The following is a 19,858-nucleotide window of genomic DNA, read 5'->3' as shown; positions in this document are numbered from 1 at the left end:
TACATTGAGGAAAAGATTCTCTGCTTTGTTACCTACTTCACCATCAAGTTGTCAAGATTAACTCAAATTCGAAGGAAAACACTGGCCTATCCCAGTACTGGATATATAATAGACAAATCATTATTTACTTTGTCATAGTCATGATAATCAATGTCTTTATATAAATATTTATTAACTAAGTTTTCAGTTGTTAGACCAAACCACAAAAGACTACTAGATTTATCTTTATCCCTTAAACGACATGAGTACCAAAGACTACAGAAACACAGCAGAGTGTTGGGTTTCCATAGTACAGACTTTAGCTGTGCATATGGACCAGGACACAGTTTTCCTCCATGGAATTCTACCAGAAAATAAAGCAGTCATAAAGTTCTAGTCTTGGACCTGCGCCAGTACTGTGACAGACCAAAACAACAATAATAAAACCTACATTTACCAACATAAAATCTGATGCAAAATTTCAGACAAAATTTTATTAGAACTAACCTACCAAAAATAAAATCATCTTTTAACGCTCGGTAGTGGAGGTAGAACTCGGTTAGCAGCAAGTTCTTTTTATTGGAAAAAGCCTATGTATCTCCGGTTATTAAACTGAAGGAAGTGGTAATGGAAAACACCACAGGCACAAGACAATCTCTGATAATGTCAAGGCTGCTGCCGGCTGGAGCTCCAGGACTAGGGGCTGACACGGCGCGTGAACAGAACTCGTGAGGATCACGAGGCCGGAGTGTCAGGAACAGATGGAGCAAGTGAAGAAGTACGACTCCCCATATCTCTAAGACCCCGCCTTAAAACAGCTGCAGGACAGAGCAAAGCAGACGGAGCTTCCACCACAGTCCCTAAGTGTACTCACGGAAAGCGTGTTACAGACAGGACCTCGCGCGTCCACGGAGGGAAGCATGGCTGCCAGCAAGGTGAGGCAGGCGTGGGCCTCCATGTCAAGGAGCACGGGGTGCCGTGGGCTCGAGCCCAGGTCCTCGTGTTCGAGGCCACTGCCTGCCATTCGCTCATTACCCTGAAGAGTCCAAGAGCCTCGCCATGTCTCTTGATTGGGAACTATATTTCAGAGTAGCCAACAATGACAGCCAATGTGAGCAAATCCCCTCAGAAAAATGCCAGTTAACAGAAGAGGAATTAATGCGACCAGACAAAGCACTGTTACCAAATCTTAAGGAAACGATTAACTGAGACAGACAGCAATGAATGCTGTAGAAATGTGAGGGAAGTGGGCAGTGTGAAGCACACAAACTACATGGAAACACCAACACAGGCTCCTTCCTGAATCTTCTCTTGTCTTCCTCTCCTCCCTCCTGCCGCAGTTTGGTAACCTGAGTTCTTTGCCAAGGTTCTCTCACATCCTCAAACTCTCCCTCATCTGCACCCACTGCAGCAGCAACCAGACCAGCACTTACTCTGGCCTCGTCCTTGGCAACAATGGCTCATGCTGGCTCTGAGCAGATCTTTCTAGGATGTATTGAAGTACACCTGTTTCTAGACTATATTAAGAGTACATCAAGCCTGCAATGATTTGTGAACTTGCAGACAACCTTGCTGACTGCATCCTACACACCTCTTTACCTTCTCTCTTGATTTTCCCAGAGCATGTATTTCCAAGTCCATTTCTTCTAGGGAAATACCATTCCTCAAAGCCAGTTCAAATGCTTCTCTCTCTCTCTCTCTCTCCCACCCTTCCTCCCTCTCTCTCTGTCCCTGGCTCCCAAGGAAAACTAACTATGACCCCATGATTTTTTTTTAACTACAGTATTCTGATTTTTCACTTTATTTATGGTTCTAACTTATACTTCAGTTAATTTTATAAAAGTTGCTGTTTCAAAGCCAGGTGTGGTGGTGTCACGCCTTTAATCCCAGAACTGGGGAGGCAGAGGTAGGAGGATCACCATGAGTTCAAGGCTACCCTGAATACAGAGTGAATTCCAGGTCAGCCTGAGCTAGAGTGAGACCCTACCTTAAAACAAAACAAAATTTGCTATTTCAGTGATTACATCAAAGTCTGAGCAGCTCATTGATCACTGTTAAACACAGGTACTCAGCACAGTGGCCCACACCAATGTGGAGTCTTTCTTGAATATTTTTTGCTCCCTATTTCACGTGGTTCCAGAATCCTGCAACGAAAAGAATACGCTGGTAAGCTGTTTAAAACTCGCTTAGAAGAGCCGGGCACAGTGGCCCATGCCTTTAACACCAGAACTGAAGAGGCAGGGATAGGAGGAGGACTGCCAGAGTTCAAGGCCAGCCTGAGACTACAAAGTGAGTGCCAGGTCAGCCTGTCCTAGAGGGTGACCCTATCTTGAAGGAAAGAAAAAAATAAAAACAAGCAAACAAACAAAAAAAAACTTGCTAATAGTTTAAAAAGGTATCAAGATAAACGTCAATTAAATGTATTTTCACTGAATAGTATTTTTAGATTTATATTTAAAGATTATGTTATTGGGCATGGGCCCATTTCAGTTTAAAATCACACCTACATTATACAATCTCTGTAGAAAATGTGATTATTTCTAATTGCATCTAAAAAACAGTGGGTGATTTTTCCCACTTAACTCAATTGTGACGTATTTTATATGACAGAGTTCCGAAATACAATTATATTAAGGGAAATTATGGCTAAAGATCAGAAGACCTGTCTTTTGTACCATACCTGAAAACTCCTGTAATTTTGCATGCATTCAATGCACTCTGAGGAGTTAATGGGTAAGAAATATGAAACTGACATTAATCCTACATAATATAATCATTTTCCTAGTTCATGGTGAAATCAGTAATGAATCTATATATTAATGCATGTGTAATGATGTATAAATTACAGTAATCTTAAACCATTACCAATTAAGTCAAGAACTTTGAAAACATATTGCTCATCACAATAAAATGTATACAGTACTAGTGCTTTCTTAAGAGCGTCACGCAGCTTTAGCATTTCAGTCATGCTCTTCCACAAAATCGTACCTAAAACCAGGATCAATTATAGATAGTGTAGACCTAAAAAGCTGTGGTTCTGTGTTTATGATGCAAGTAAATCAATGAACATTGGAGAAGGGGCTCCTCAGGCCCCTCAGCTCTCTAAGGAGCTACTGGCAGTTAGTGGTTGGAGCACAGACATTTTCTTCAGTGGTGTAGGAACTGGTTACCAGTCTATACCCAGGTAAAGAAGTCCATCTGTGCTCATGTCAAAAAAAACCTTACTTAAACTCCAAGGTTTACCCCTGCACCTGACACACACACACACAGAGACACCCTTACCCACCCCTACCCACCCCGACATGAAAGTAAACAGGGAAAGGTGATCAGCAACAGTAGGAAACAGGGAGAAAGAGTAATGGGAATGAATATGACTAAAATATATTTCATACATGTTTAAAATTATGAAAATTAAAAATGAAACAATACCAGAGCCAGGTGTGGTGGCACGCTTTTAATCCCAGCACTTGGGAGGCAGAGGTAGGAGGATCACCATGAGTTCAAGGCCACCCTGAGATTACATAGTGAATTCCAGGTCAGCCTGGGCTAGAATGAGACCTTACCTTGAAAATCCAAACAACAACAACAAAAAAAAAAAAAAGAAGAAGAAGAAAAGAAATAATACAGTAACACAGTATGCACAGTGAATATAACTATAAACTGATACTCTGGGCTGTCAAGTCATAAAGATGCTAAGATTTTTTTCTTAATTCTATAAAATTATTCACTCATATTAATTGGTATTTCTACATATTCATAAATATTCAAATATGTGCCTTTATGAGCCATTAATAAAACGTTAGACATTGTAAACTGATTTAAAATTCTTAAATTCATATCATCAATTTTTTTCAACATCATATGCGCAGATTCTATTTTCCACTGAAATGAATATACTCTTTTCATTTTGAATATGTATGTTTAAGAGTAATATTTTGGGCTGGAGAAATGTCTTAGAGGTTAAGGCACTTGCCTGCAAACCCAAGGATTCAGGTTCGACTCCCTAGAACCCACATAAGCCAGACACATAAAGTGACACATGCACAAGACGGCACACACATATGGAGTTCAAATTCAGTGGCTAGAGGTCTTGGTGCACCAATTCTCTATCGCTCATAAAAAAAGAGTAATGTCGTGCCAGGCATGGTGGTACACGCCTTTAATCCCAGCAGTTGGGAAGCAGAGGTAGGAGGGTTGCCATGGGTTCAAGGCCACCCTGACACTACACAGTGAATTCCAAGTCAGCTTGGGGTAGAGTGAGACCCTACCTCAAAAAACTAAGAGAGGGCCGGGAGTGGTGGCGCACACCTTTAATCCCAGCACTCAGAGGCAGAGGTAGGATTGTCATGAGTTCAAGGCCACTCTGAGACTCCATAGCGAATTCCAAGTCAGCCTGGGCTAGAGTGAGACCCTACCTCGAAAAACAAAAAAATAAAAATACTAAGAGAGTAATATTTTAAAATTTGTGGTAGTCTTAACTACATTTATGTAAGATTATACATATTCATTAGTGATTCATAAGTACAAAAAAGTAAAATTTTAAATCAAATTTGGTTTCAATCTATAGTTTACAATTTAAAGAGAGGAAAATCCAATTTCAAAGTGCCTTGCCATTCAACTTTTTGCAAAATGTTAGGGTTTTATCTATAATAAATTATAAAATGCCATTTTAAAACCTATTTCATTCCATGATCAAATGAATGCCAAAATCCTGTATATTAGCAAACATCAAAACTTCAAGGAATTCTTCACTTTTATCTCTTCCCCAATTTTTAATTATAATGTTACTCTTCTAAGAGGCCGCCCCAAGCAGTCGCCAGCTTTGTGCTGAGCAGACAAAACCATCCCTCTTGTCAAAGATGAACAGATGTTCCTAAGCAATCTGGGACTCTCCGCATCATACGAATGAACTGCCACATCATCAGGTGTTAAAAGCCCCTGGTCTAGGACATGCTTGTTCATGTGAGGCTCCCTGGGAACAGTGTCCCAGTTACAGAGTCAATCTCTTCCAGGGAAGTCAATGTGTTTACTCCCTCACACCTCCCCCAAAGACAATCACAATTCAGAAAGAAAAAAACCCACAAACACTTCACCCTTGCCTCATATGGTAGCTGATTCCTGGCCTTCTAAGATGAGCCTAGAGGCTTTATCTCTCGGATACGGATCTTTCACCGATGATCAGATCTGTTGCCAGGCCTATATCCCAACGTCAGGACTATTTCACAATAATTACAGAAACCATGGGCAATGCTATTAGCATCGGAAGCCCAAAAACCATTCCATGTGGCTTCAGTGCAAAACATTCCAAACACCTTTTTTAAAAAATCACGAGGAATCCCACATTTTGAAACAGGAAACACCAAAAGTATATAAATTTCGCTTTTGCACCCTCTGAGCTACATATGGTTCCAAATACTCCCGTGTGATGCTAAAGATTTCAATTTGAAATATTTCCAATAATGTACTTGTGGCAAAAGAGAATTCAAATTTCTACTTTATCATTTCTTCAGGAAATGATACACAGAAAAACATAGCAAGCCATTTTCTGGAAACAACCAAAGATTATGAGATTTAAGTAAAGCTTAATAATGATGGCTTAAGACCTTCTTTTTTAAGGAATCACATAAACTTTGCTACAATCCTAAATGGCACATTCCTGTTTGAATGCAGGAGACTCCTTGCTATCTTGTGAGCAGAGTTCATCTTTTATCCTTCTTGAAGGCTGTAGTAGAGACTATGACTTTAGAGGCAGAACCACAGCCAAAGCTTACAAGTAGATAACCATCAAATGGTCTATAAATGAAATTGTTGTCCACGACCTTCAAGTCAGCCTGGGGGAAAAAAACAAATGAAAAGGAAGAGGTTTGCCCACCATAAAAGCAGGTTCAATAACCACCTTATAAACAAAGGCAGCAAGTCGAGCAGTCACATCAGTGTGAAACACATGCTTTGTAAGACATTTTAAAAATAAGGAAACAAAGGGCTTCATGCCATACATGCTAAAAGTGAATTATTCCCAATTTAAATGCATGTGACAGATGTTTCAGATTTGTGAATATTTGTATGCACATTTCATATGTGCCTTATAGATTCACATAGCATGAGGATAATTTTATACATTCGCCATTTTGTCCTGAAACAAAATTTTACAGTGTGTAACTGTCCACTTGTGTTCTCATGTCCATGCTCAAAATGGCTTGGGTACGGCTGAAGAGCTGGCTCAGCAGTTAAGGCCTGCAAAGCCTAAAGACCCAGGTTTGATTCCCTAGCACCCATATAAAGCCAAATACACAAGGTGGTGCATGCATCTGGAGTTCGTTTGCAGTGGCTAGAGGCCCTGGTATGCCCATTCCCTCTATCTGCCTCTTTCTCTCTTTCTCATAAATAAGTAAATAAATATTTTTAAAAAGAAATAGCACCAATATTGTTAACATCAAGCACTTTTAAACAAAAAAATGGTCACAATCTAAAAATTTTTAATGCAATAATTTATCACAGCACCTCCTGAGTTAAAATTTTGAGTAATAAATATCTTATTATAAGTACTCTAATTTTCTTTTTCGGTTCTGAAAAATAATTAGCAACAAAAATTTGAAGAGTTTGTTCAAGTACATTAATTATCTAAGTTGAATAGAAGCATTAGGATTAAATACCTTGGGTCATATATGTCAATTTTTTTTTCTTTAAAATTCAAAGGTGTCATCCCTTGTTCTGAAAACTCTTTGTCATTCTCTGCACTTGACAGAAATGTATTCAGTCTTTCTGACATAAGCTCAAAAGATTCTTAACAACACCACTGCATTTACTTCACTGAGAAACTCCAGAATGCAAACAAAGTAACAGCCCTCCTAGAACTGTAATGCTTCCAGATACACAGTCCCTCCTTCAGGTTAACGGACAAACAGAACCACAAGGATAACTTCTCAGCTTTATCTCACAACCTATACTTACCCACCAGTTAGGTAACCATGTCCCTGTCACACAAAAAATAACCTGGAAAGACGGGTCTGTTAGAGGCTATGAACACAAATGGCTCCAAAAGGCAAAGGTGTACTTGCAATAGTAACCAAACTCATAAAGAGTGCAGAATTCTGCAGCCCAGAATGTTATGAAAACATTTTGGTGCTGTGGTGAACCTTAGGCCTTGAGCATGCAAGTCCTCCACCCTACGTCAAGAAAGAACTCTGAAGTTGGGAGGAAGAGGTTCCAGGACACAGAGCTCAAGCTCCTCAGGCTGATGGAAGCAACAGAAGTCCAGGCAAGTGACAATACAGGCTATGCAAGATGTGACTGCAGCTGTTCTGCCACTTGGCGCCCAATTCCTGCCAGTTCCCACCTCCTACTCTGCATCCACACATAGTTAATTTATACATGAGCAAAGACAGGTATCTTTCATATCCACTCACTTCTACATGTGAACTCTTCCCACAGCAATCAACCTCCTGAAGTTTTGTATATAAGTGGGGCAAAGAAATATGACCTTGTGTCACAAGTGACATTTACAGTAGAGATGGTAATTTCACTGGCACATACACTGTGTTAAGAATAATCACAAGTAGAATGTCTGCTAAAAACCTGTGTCTTGGGGCTGGAAAATGGTTCAACAGTTGAGGTGCTTGCCTGCATAGCCTAAAGACCCAGGTTTGATTCCCCATGCACAAAGTGGCACGTGTATCTGAAGTTCATTTGCAGTGGCTAAAGGACCTAGTACACCCATTTCCTTCCTTTCTTTTGTGTTCTCTCTCTCTCTCCCTCTCTCTCTCTCTCTCTGCTTATAAATAAATAAATATTTTTTAAATATTGCACTTAATTGCAACAATCTCTTTTCAGGTATAATTGGTATTACTTTTCTCCTATGGAAAAAATGTCAAAAGGAGTGAAAAGCAGAGACAGAAGGAGGGAAGCTTGATCTTTTCTTCAAACTACAAAAATGCTTTCTCCCTTTGGGTTCTGTGCTACTACACAACAGAAGTAATGGGGAGCCAGCAATAACAAAAGCTTTCATTTTCTTCCTTGCATAGGCCTTCAAAGAAATCAACATGATCGCTTAGTTTTCTTTACATGAATAGCATTCGGCAATCAGCCAATGTCAGGACCAGAGAAAGCAGGGCTACTGTTTTTGACCAATGCTCTTTCAACTAAGAATAGGAAAATAAAACAAAACACAGCCTCTTAACATTCTTCAGACTTACAGGGACTGGATACATCAAGAAGCAATGGGGTGTTGTTATTTTTTTAAGTTCTTAGTATTATCACTTTAGCTTTCCACTTCAGCATTGGTCTTCTCCATTTAGCTGCCAGGTAAGCCATCTCCATGGATATACTTTTGAAAATGTAGAAAATGTTTATGCCTAGGTTAAGAAGTAACTCAGTTGGTAAAATGCCTGCCATGCACACCTGAGTTCAGATTTCCAGCTCCCTATAAAAACCAGTGTGATGTGTCTGTAGTCTCAGTGGAAGGGAGGCACAGACAGGAGAACCCAGGGCTTTCTGGCTAGCTGGTCTAGTTGACCTGGTGACCCCTAGGTGCAGTGAGAGACCTTGTGAACTGTACCCCCCCACACACACACACACAGAGGGAGAGAGGGAGGGAGGGAGGGAGGGAGGGAGGGAGGGAGGGAGGGAGGGAGGGAGGGAGGGAGGGAGGGAGGGAGGATGAGCAAGACAGACAAGGCATATTTTCTGAGTAGGATATGGATACACAAGGAATTATTTGTGTCCCCAAATTACAATTTCTAAATAACTTTTAAAAATGTGATCTGAGAAATTTTACCAAAAGCAATATACAGATTTAATGCAATGCCAATAAAAATCCCAGCATTTTTCTTCACAGAAACAGAAAAACATGATCTCAAAGTTCATATGGAATGGTAGCAGGCCTCAGATATCCAAACATATCCTCAGCAAAAACACCTCTGGAGGCATCACCATAACTGATCTAAAGCTATATTACAAAGCCATAGTAACAATAACGACATGGTACTAGCATAAAAATTGAATTATAGAACAATGGAACAGAATAGAGGATCCGGATTTTAAGTCAAGTAACTACAGGCACTTGATCTTCGACAAAGGCCCTAACAATGTAGATTGGAAAAAAAGAAAGCATCTTCAACAAATGGTGCTGGAAGAACTGGATAGCCATATGCAGGAAAGTGAAACTAGACCCACACATCTCGCCATGCACAAAAATCAAGTCCAAATGGATCAAAAGCTTCAATATAAGACCAGAAACTCTGCTACTACTGGAAGAAAAAATAGGAGGAGCTTTACATGATATAGGAGTGGGAAAGACTTCCTGAATAAAAACCCATTACCTCAGTAACTTAAATAATCACTCAACCATTGAGATCTCAGGAAGCTGAAAAGTTTCTTCACAGACAAGCATACAATAAGCAGAGCCAAAAGATTACCCATGGAATGGGAGAAAAACTTTATCACCTATACAACTGACAGAGGCCTAATTTCTAGAAATTACAAAGAACTCAAAAACCTAAACAATAAAAAAAAAAAAAATCGGGCTGGAGAGATGGCTTAGCGGTTAAGCGCTTGCCTGTGAAGCCTAAGGACCCCGGTTCGAGGCTCGGTTCCCCAGGTCCCACGTTAGCCAGATGCACAAGGGGGTGCACGCGTCTGGAGTTCGTTTGCAGAGGCTGGAAGCCCTGGCGCGCCCATTCTCTCTCTCTCTCCCTCTATCTGCCTTTTTCTCTGTGTCTGTCGCTCTCAAATAAATAAATAAATAAATAAATAAAAATTAAAAAAAAAATCAAACAACCCACTCACAAGGTGGGGCAGAGAACTGAACAGGGAGTTCTCAAAGGAAGAAATACAAATGGCAAACACACACTTAAGAAAATGTTCATCATCCCTAATCATCAGGAAGATACAAATTAAAACAACTGAGATTCCACTTTATCCCAGTAAGGATAGCAAACATTTAGAAATCTAATGAATAAAATGAAAACAAATGCTGGCAAGGATGTGGAGAAATAGGAACCTTCATTCACTGCTGGTAGGAACGTAAGATGGTGCAACCACTATGGAAAGCAATATGGAGACTCCTAAAAAGGTTGACTATAGAGTTACCAACAGAACCAGTGATTCCCTTACTGGGCATTGACCCTAAAAGCTCTGAGCCTCAGTTCAGAGGCATTTGTTTCAGCCATGTTTATAGCTGCTCAATTCATAACAGCTAAGAACTGTAATCAACCCAGATGTCCATCATTGGATGAATGGATTACTAAGATGTGGCATATCTATAAGATGGAATTCTATGCAGCAGTTAGAAAAAACAATGCAATAAAATTTGTAGAAAAACAGTTGAACTTGGAACAGATTATTCTCAGTGAACTCACCCAATCACAGAAAGACAATCATTACGTGGTCTCGCTCATCTGTGGCTCCTAACCTGGATCTGCACAAGATGCTGACATACCCAACAGGCATCTTGAGGACTGGACAGTAGGGAGGGTGGGGCTGGAGGAGAGGGTGAGGGTGTGTTGTGGGGTGGGGGGAACAAAACTGGGCCCAAATGGAAATGGCACCATAAAATCCTATATCCTGAAAGATAGACTAAAGGTTGAACCCCTCATCAGGACCTTAGAGGAAACACCTGAATCAAAGGGCCCTGGAAAGGGTAAGATGAAGCCTAACCTTAATTTTCTCCTGTTTCTGTCTCTTTTTTCTTCTTTCCATTACCTTTCTTTTTCTTCCTTCTTTTCCCTTGGTGCTGGTCTACAGCTCCAGTACCAGGTTGCGGTTAACATGCACAATGAGCTATAAATAAGAGACACCCCCAAGTCTTCCCAAAAGAAGAAAGACTTCTGTCAGAACACTTGATTACCCTCCAAAGGTTAATAGTAAGACCCTACTGCTGAAGACACCATATGATATGGGTACGGAATATGGAAAGACCTGGCTGGAATCTGGAAGAGAGCCAGTACCCAGACAGTTAGCTTGTCTAGTGCCAGGAGGTACCACATGAGCTACTGGGGAGAAATGGCCAGTATCTGTCCAGGCTACTTGAGGTCTAAGCTACTCAGCAGCAAACAACCCGACGCGATGCTCACCCAAGTGAAATAATGGCACACAGCCATGGTGGGTAACCAACTGCTCTTGGATTAGCCAACACATCTGTTCAGTGGAAAGGAATGCATAGCTAGAACTGGGAAATAAGTCACAATCATATCCAAATAAAGAGTTTGCTCTCCAATATCAAGCTCCCACCAATCTTGGGCTGCAAGAGGGCCTACACCTATTAAATTCTCTCTAAACCAACAATGATTACCCATTTAACCAATGCTGACTTCACTCTGCATTGGAGTATCTGCTTCTCTTTTTCAGATGGACACTGAACCTGAGGAGAGAATCAGCCCATCACACTTACCAAGCCCGAGCTGAAAGCACAGAGGAATTGGGGAAATGAGCAAGAGAGCTCCTTTCTTGGTGAACCTGATATCAGCACACCAGTGAAGGAGATAGACACAGAGGACATTTTAACTCCTACCAAGCCAGATATCTAGAGACACAGAGGCTACCAAGAGCCCATCACTGAAGTAGACATAAAACAAACCTTACATGGCTCAGGGAAATTTACAGAAGAGGGGGTGGAAAGATTGTTAGAGCCACAAGCAGAGACATTGCCTTTCCCCATATTTGATGGCTACCCCACAATACATGACCTACAATCTCCACAAGGATAACTGGCATCCCCAGTGAGAAGTGTCCCTTCGGGGGAGGGGGGATAGGGATGAAGGTAAGGATGGTAGCAACATGAGCTGTTTACACACTGAGTGCGTCCATAACTAATTTCTGTGTTTCAGCACACAACAGGACAGAGAAAATCTACCTGCAAAGCTGGGTATGGCACACTTATTGGTGGGGAGAGGGAGATATACAGAAAAAGTTGCAAATACTGCAAAGAACCTCTGTGTAGTCTGTAACATCCATTAATGTTAACATCCTATGGTATGCTTCCCACAATTTAGCACTATTAACTAAACTACAGGCTCTGCTCTCCACTGGTTTTCGTCTTTAGTATTAATTTTATAGAAATGTTATGTCATTTTTTTAGAATTATTCTATAAAGAAATGTCTCTTCAGCCCCATCTATTATTTTAAAAATAGATATTTACTTATTTATTTATTTGAGGCGGCGGGGAGAACAGGCATGCTAGGATCTCTTGCCACTGCAAACAAACTCCAGACAGATGCATTACTTTGTACAACTGGCTTTACATGGGTCCTCAGCAATTGAACCAGGGCGGGCAGGCAGGCTTTGCAAAACAAGCACCTTTAACCAATGAGCCATCTTCTAAGCCCCATTTATTGTTTTATTTACTCATCTATAAATACCAATACAGAGTCACAGAGAACTGCTTTAGTCTTTGAGTTATTATCCCAAGATATAATCACTTTGTGGTTACTGTTCTGAGCAATGTACATAAGGAAAAGGCTGGGTATATCATTTTTCAAACTTAACATAAACACCAAGACTTACAAATAAGAGAAAAACACAGAATTAGGAATGAAAAGGAATAGAGCAGGTTAATGTAATCACATTATTTGCAGTAATACTAATAAAATTAGCAAGCATTTACTTAAGACTAGAAGTATTGGGCTATAATAAACTTGGTAAAGTTTTCAAAATTATGTGTCAATAACCAATAGTAATTGTTTCATTCATATTAATTTGATTAACAAAATTTTAGGGATTTTATTTACTCATCTAGAAATACCAATATAGATTCACAGAGAATTACTTCAGTCTTTGAGTTGTTATCCAAAGATATAATCTTTTTGTGGTTACTGTTCTGAGTAATATGGGTAAGGAAAAGGCTAAATATATAATTTTTCAAAATTAACATAACTACCAAAACTTACAGATAAGAGACAAACACAGAAGTAGGAATGAAAAGGAATAGAGTAGGTTAATGTAATCATATTATTTGTAGTAATACTAATAAAGTTAGTAAGTATTTACTTAAGATTAGAAGGAGTAGGCTATAATAAACTTGGTAAAGTTTTCAAAATTATGTGCTTTAATAACAAGCATACAGTAATTGTTTTAGTCATATTAATTTGATTAAGAAAATCTTAGAAATAAATGTTATGAGACAAATATGAAAGAGTTTAATTTTGAAATATTAAACTAAAAAAATTTGGCCAGATATAAACTCTGTCCATATCTTGGGAGGTGGCATACTTGTTAAGAGGCCAGAATTTATTCATGTATGTACATTCTGGGGATCAAACTCAGAGCTTCACAAATGCTAGGCAAGCACTCTACCAGCAAGCTACACCCTCAGCCCCAAGAGAATAGAATTTACTTTATAAACGTTTGATTGATAGATTGACAGACTAATTTTGGAGACATTGTTCTATAGCCTAGGCTAGCCTCCAACTCCTCTATGTAGCTGAGAATGACAATGAACTCCTAATTTTCTTGCCTCAATCTCCTCGATCCAGAATTACAGATGAGAGCAAACATACTCAGCTTATGCAAAACTGGGGTCTGAACTCAGTGCTTCACACATGCCAGGTAAGCATACTACCAAGTAAGCAGCATCACAAACTTAACAACAGAGTGTAGAAGTGGACAATGTGAGCTTCCATTACAGCTGCATCAAGCAGCAACAACTGAACTATGAGGCCAGCTTTTTCAAGTCCCTTAGGCTCCACCCACTCATCTACCAAATGAGGAAAACCCAATAGCACCAATACTTCAGACGTGACTAAATGAGTCATAACATGAAACATGCCACATACAACATGGAGCCTAGCGATAACACTGAATATTGGAAATATCGCCACCCCCCAGGTTCTTTGTTTTATTAAGGGCTTGGTCCCCAGGGTGGCACTATTGGGAGGGGCTGTGACTCTTCATGAAGGAAGACTTGGAGGAAGTTTTGAGGTCACAATGGGCCTGGCTTGCAGTGGATTGTGACATGTGTCCCTTTCCTGTCTTCCCAGCTCACTGGGTCAGTTAGCATACACCACCACATGGTCCCACCATGGCAATGCTCAAAGTACTGGGGCCAAACTAGAGACACAGGATTGGTATGCAGAAGTGTGAGCCAAAATAAACCTTTGCTGTTTAGAAGTAGAAGCTAACTGCCTCATATATCTTACTATACTAAAGTGAATCTGACTGGTGCAAATGGAAACCATTTCTATTCCCAAGTTACAAAAGCTGTGGGCTGGACTGTATTTCTCCAAAGGCAGCCCAGGCTCTGAGACACCAAAAATACATGAACCTTAACTTCAAGGAGGCTGGAGGCTGAGCCACGGAAACTCAAACCCGCAGGTGTGGCGGCCCCACGCAACCCCCTGATGTTCTTACCAAGGATCTAGCTTCATGACTCAAAAGTGGACAAGTTTATAAGCAAATTAACAAAAGTTTATGATAAAAGCCAATTTTAAGAGACGACTCAAGGCCAAAATATTTGTCAGTGGGTAGACTGTGAATATTTATTCTCTCTATCATTTAAACAAGAGCTATTTCTTGGTCTGAACTCTAAGAAAAACAGGTATGGAAATTCATTTTCCTTTGTACTCTGTAAAACTGTGAGGGTACAGAATAGACCCCCAACTTTATTTGGATTTACATTTCCAAGCTTGTGAATGCTAAAAACATCACATGCAAGCTTAAATAAAAATGTTGTCAGTGGCACCTTTGGAGCTTGTAACTTTGAACACAAATTATAATATTTAACGTACATGACAGCAGATTATATCCTCAAGGTAGACAGAAATGCTCTTAATGGCTCAGGCTAGTTGAGCTTGCACTTGAAGTCAGCCTATTGTCCCGATGATTATAACCATCAACACTGTACTGCATTCAATTTAAGGTCTTTTAATATGCAAAACAGAAGGAGAGAGCTCTAACACAGGAAATACAAATGTTGCAGCCGAGCAGTCTAACATCTAGGTCTCAGCTGGATCTCCCTTGAAGCTAATGCTGCAGAAAATGAAGCACAGCTATGGGTCTGTACACCAGGGACCTGTGGTTTGAAGTTCTTGGGGTGCCCCGGGGTTGGGGTGTTACTGCTGCACCGGCAGCTAAGCTCGTGCTCACAAATCACCCAAAGACAGGCAGTTTCTTCTCAACGGCCAGCCCAAGGGTACTAGTTTACAAATGAAATTGCATTTAGAATTTTGCCAATAGAATACCTGTCGTCATAGATTAGAAATAAAAAATAAGGAGAAACGGGCACTAGAAAGTCAAAGGGGTCTGAAAGAGGTATGGAACCAAGAGAGGTCAGTATACAGTGTCTCTTCATAATAATTCACCAAGCAAGCAAGTAGGAAGCCCCTTAAGAGCAGTCTACAGGAGGGTTCAATCTTAATGACTCACCCACTGTGTGCGTATCAATGGAAAACACTGCCTCACCCTTAAAAATAAAACAACCAGGCATCTTCTGGAGGTGTCATGTATCTGAATGAGTTCTGGTGATCTCATCCGCAAGGCTGGTAATTGGGCATCTTGACCCTTTGTGTTCGAAGTCATTGTGAACTGTAATGCCAGGGAGTGTCCACAGGAACAGAGAACCACTGTCTGCATCACAACTTCTGACGATAAAAACAGTATTTCTAGTTCTAGTTTTGTGTGGATAAGATACAATATTTCACTGAGCAGCTATTAGACTTCTTTAAAATAAAACTGAAGTTAATTTGAATTGATTTTCATTTGAAAATGATAAATTTGTGCAATCCAAGTATGGTGAGAAGTAAAATGTCACAAAACCCAATACATGTTAGAGATGCTATGCAGCTATAATTTTAAATAAAGCCTAAAAAGAAGATATCTTGGAATAACAATGACAGTCATATTTCTCTCCTCCCTTTCTTCCCTAGCTCCCTTTCTTTTCTGTGCAGACCAGGCTAGACTGAAACTCAATCCTCCTGCTTCAGCCAACATTGGCTCCTACATGCAATCTCTCAACAAGCAAGCACATTACCCATTTCAGTCACACCGAAGAACCTGCCTCATAGGAAGGTCAGAGTTCTGGAGTGGACCACTTTTCAAGAAACACACATATTTACTGTCTGCATAAAGGAATGATTATAGGCAAGTGTGTTTGGTATGTGAATAGTAAAATAGACACTTAAACAAAATCACTGAGCTCTCTACCCAGATGGTAGGTTCTGGACCATAGAAACAGTATGTGGAGGCTAATTTCTGTTGTCAACTTGGTTGGGTCAGAAATGAAATGAGAGAGCAGCCTCTTGGGCAGGTGTATGAGGGGATTTCCAGGAAGTATTAGCTGAGGGAAGAAAACCATCCCCCTGAGAAGGCAGTATTAATGACAGCCTAAGACAGAAAAGCTCCAGGGCCAGGAAGCACAGTTAACCTGGCAGTGTTTGGTACCTACTGGTGCAACATCTACCCTGCCATTGCCATCCTTTGCAGACCATAGAACCAGCTCACCAGTCTTCAACATGAATCAAAGACCAAGATCTCCAGGAATGCTCCAGGGTTTTGGGCTTCCAAGGCATTGGTTCTCAGACTCTCCAGCCTACAGATAGCCAATGTTGAACTGTCCAGCCCAAACTGTACAATCAAATCTAATAAATCCCTATTATATATATATAATATATATATTATATATATTATATATACATAGTCTACCATCTCAGTTCTTCTAGAGAACCCTAAGTAATAAATACATAGTACTATTTCTTTATTTTGCTCAAGTCATTAACACATACACACCCTCAGGCCCAACTGGAACCTACTACTTCTTGTGATGCTTTATATATAAGCACTTTACAATTTATTATTTGTGACCTATATGAAACAATTCCTCATGCCTTTATCAAGTAAGACTAGCCCAGGAACTAGTAAAAGAAAATAATCAAGAGATGTCAACATGAATTGCTCTATAAAGATATGCTCTGAAGGACACTTCTAAAGGTTACTTACAAGAGCAAGCAATATTGGCAAAAACATAAATGTCAAACATAGAAAGTCCACTGAAGAAAGTTAATAAGTGCCCACTCTGAAAAGCTCATACAAGACGGACATTCCACAAAGGCTACAAAAGCAGATTATAAAAAATGTTATAAAAAATATTTTGGGGGCTGGAAAGATGGCTAGTGGTTAAGGTGCTTGCCTGCGAAGCCAGTAAATCAGACGTACAAGGAGGCACATGGGTACAGAGTTCATTTGCCATGGCTGCAGGCTCTGGCATGCCCATTCTCTTTATCTACCTTTCTCTCTCCGTCTTATTCTTTCATAAATCAATTGATTAATTAATTAACTAATTTTAAAGAATTATTTTCAGACTGAAAAGATGGCTTAGCAATTAAGGCACTTGCTTGCAAAGCCTAAGGACCCAGGTTTGATTCCCCAGGACCTACATGAGCCAGATGCACTAGGTGGCGCATGCCTATGTAGCTTGTTTGCAGTGGCTGGAGGCCCTGGTGTGTCCATTTCCCTCTCTCTCCCTCTCTCTCTCTTTCTCTCTCTCCTTCTTCCTTTTCCTCTCTTAAGTAAATAAATAATATTTTAAAAATTATTTTCCATTCTTGTGGTACAGCTTAGGGGTGAGACACTCACCTAGATGTGCGAGACCCTTGAATTCATTCCAGACACATTGTAAACTTAGAAGAAAGAGCCCCCATTTCTGAATAGGCAGGAAACAGGAGCATGCCCTAAATTAGAGAGCATCTCTTCCAGATGGGGTGTATATCAGCTGGGATCAGAAAGACACCTAGTATGCCCAAGCGCTAAACCAGAGAAAATCAAGAAACAAACCTAAGGGGTGATAAGCATTCCAAGGCCTCTCTGAGAAATTAAATAAGAAATCAAATGACATCGAGGTTCAGTGTTTTGTTATCAATTTTTTTCCTTTTCCCAAATCAGGTAGAAATCTCTCTTAGAAGCTTGTCAACATGCAGTTTTGATGCCAAATCTATTGATGTTTTAATTTGTAGGGATGGGGGACAAACGCCTCAGAAAAACCTCACCCATCATCAGTGGCTTGTGACAAAGCTCAGTGAAAGCTGTGCGCTGGGGATCTGTGGAGCTGCCCACAGAGCCATGAAGCTCTGGCCGGTGTGACACAGCCATACTGACTGAACAAGTAGGGCGAAATGGGAGGCACTGGTTTAAGCATTCACACTGGCTAAAATCATCCTTTCCAAGATGGAATACCTCCTGCCTGTGAAGCCTCAGATGAGAATGCAGGTCCTAACAAGATACTCTGTACACAAAGTATAAGCAAAATGTCACTTACAGTTGCACAAGCTGCAAACAGGACTGAGTGATCTCCGGGAGATCATCAAAAATTAGCAGGATTCCCTTCCTCTCCTCGGCATACGGCCTCCAAATACAGATATTTTTAAAAAGTAAACAATTCCAGAATCCCATAAAAAACAAAGCTCTCCCAAGCTCCACGCTGACTTATCGTTGTCTCTGTTTCAACAGGGAAGAATCCACTGCACATCTGGGGCATGGAACCACAGCAGAGTTCTCCATGATAATGTTCAAAGACAAGGGGAACCTGTCCAGAAGCCGCTGGGACTGACTGCTGACAGTGTTCTGAAGCTGCCATGATTGTTCAATGAGAAAGAATATAAGCTGCCTACCTATGGTGGCATTACCCTTCAGGATCAACAAATGACAAGACTATGAATGCTCAACTAACGTATATTGTACAGAAAAACTACATCATTACAAGTTGGTAAGAATTTATACCATAGATGAGTTCTAACTAATTCAACAAGAAATTAATGTACTTAATATTCTGTTCTCAATCAGCAAGCAAGATTTCCTCCCATTCCCTTCCAAATAAGGAAACGAGAGAAGCTTTTTTCATCAGGTAAAACATAGAAACAAGCTTTCATATATAGAGTTATGAAGAACCCCTTAGGCAAAAGTACAAATAGCATATAATTTATATAAGACTAACAGATTAGGATATGAAATGAGGGAAAAATAAAATATAATATTATCCATGTGCTGTATATAAGATTTCATGTAGAGAGAGTGATGGGGGTCAAAGCCTTCCCATTGGGGAAGTATGAGCACTTGGCTACATAAAATACTATTATTTCATATAGGGAATAGCTTGATGAGTGTTCAGCAATTCCCAAGACAGAAATATTATATTCAAAATTGACTTATACCATAGATATTATGATGTGGGAACAAGTAAGCAAAAATGTCTGAGAATGGAGGAATGATGAATCAATTAGAGCATACTCTACAGTGGAATATTTCACACTCCTTAAAAATGTTTACTAATAAATCTTACTAATCGGGAAGTACTAGTGACATTAGAAAAACAGAAGAGCGACCAGCTGGAAAGAAGTCGTTCAGTGGAAGGGAGATTGGGGACAAAAAGTAGTGAGAGAGGTTTATGATCAAAAGCATTATGCATACACAAAGAATAAGGAGAGAGACGTAGACATAATGAGTGTACATGTGAGAAGACACAACAGAGGTCTAGGTGTGTGTGTGTGTGTTCACTGACAGCTCCCATCCAAGAACTAACAGGCCCACACTGCTTGGCTTCCAGGGTCAAAGATAAGATTTGCGTAATCTTTCAGGATGGTATGGTGATAGATCACTGACAGCCCAATGCCAGTAGCTGCAGAGCTTTGGAGGCGTGGGTCATTCTCTCATTATACTCTACTGGATCCCATGGTGTTTCACAATGACAGACACATGTTATATAAGGTAAAGCCAAAGACACCCGTGAGTGATTATCATGAGCGCATGGACACGCCCATCACATGCCTTGCTCTGTGCACAAGCCGGAAGGCCAGTGCCCCCAACCCAGAGACTAGCAAGCATGCCCAGACTCAAGCTGCTTCTGCCTGCCCAGACGCAATGCCGTGAGACTTCGACAGTGACAATGAAGGCAAGCTGCAG

At 40.3% G+C, this 19,858-nt stretch overlaps 1 protein-coding gene across 18 annotated transcripts in view; it reads right to left on the bottom strand.

Annotated features, from left to right (window-relative positions):
• The window catches only part of Pard3 (par-3 family cell polarity regulator), a 619,141-nt gene that overhangs the window by 337,103 nt on the left and 262,180 nt on the right, over positions 1-19,858 (bottom strand). The window lies entirely within an intron of this gene.

This window comes from Jaculus jaculus, chromosome 5 (genome assembly GCF_020740685.1).
Source record: "Jaculus jaculus isolate mJacJac1 chromosome 5, mJacJac1.mat.Y.cur, whole genome shotgun sequence".
NCBI lineage: Eukaryota > Metazoa > Chordata > Mammalia > Rodentia > Dipodidae > Jaculus > Jaculus jaculus.
The sequence above is the reverse complement of the archived record's forward strand: the minus strand, read 5'-3'. Positions and strand labels throughout refer to the sequence as shown.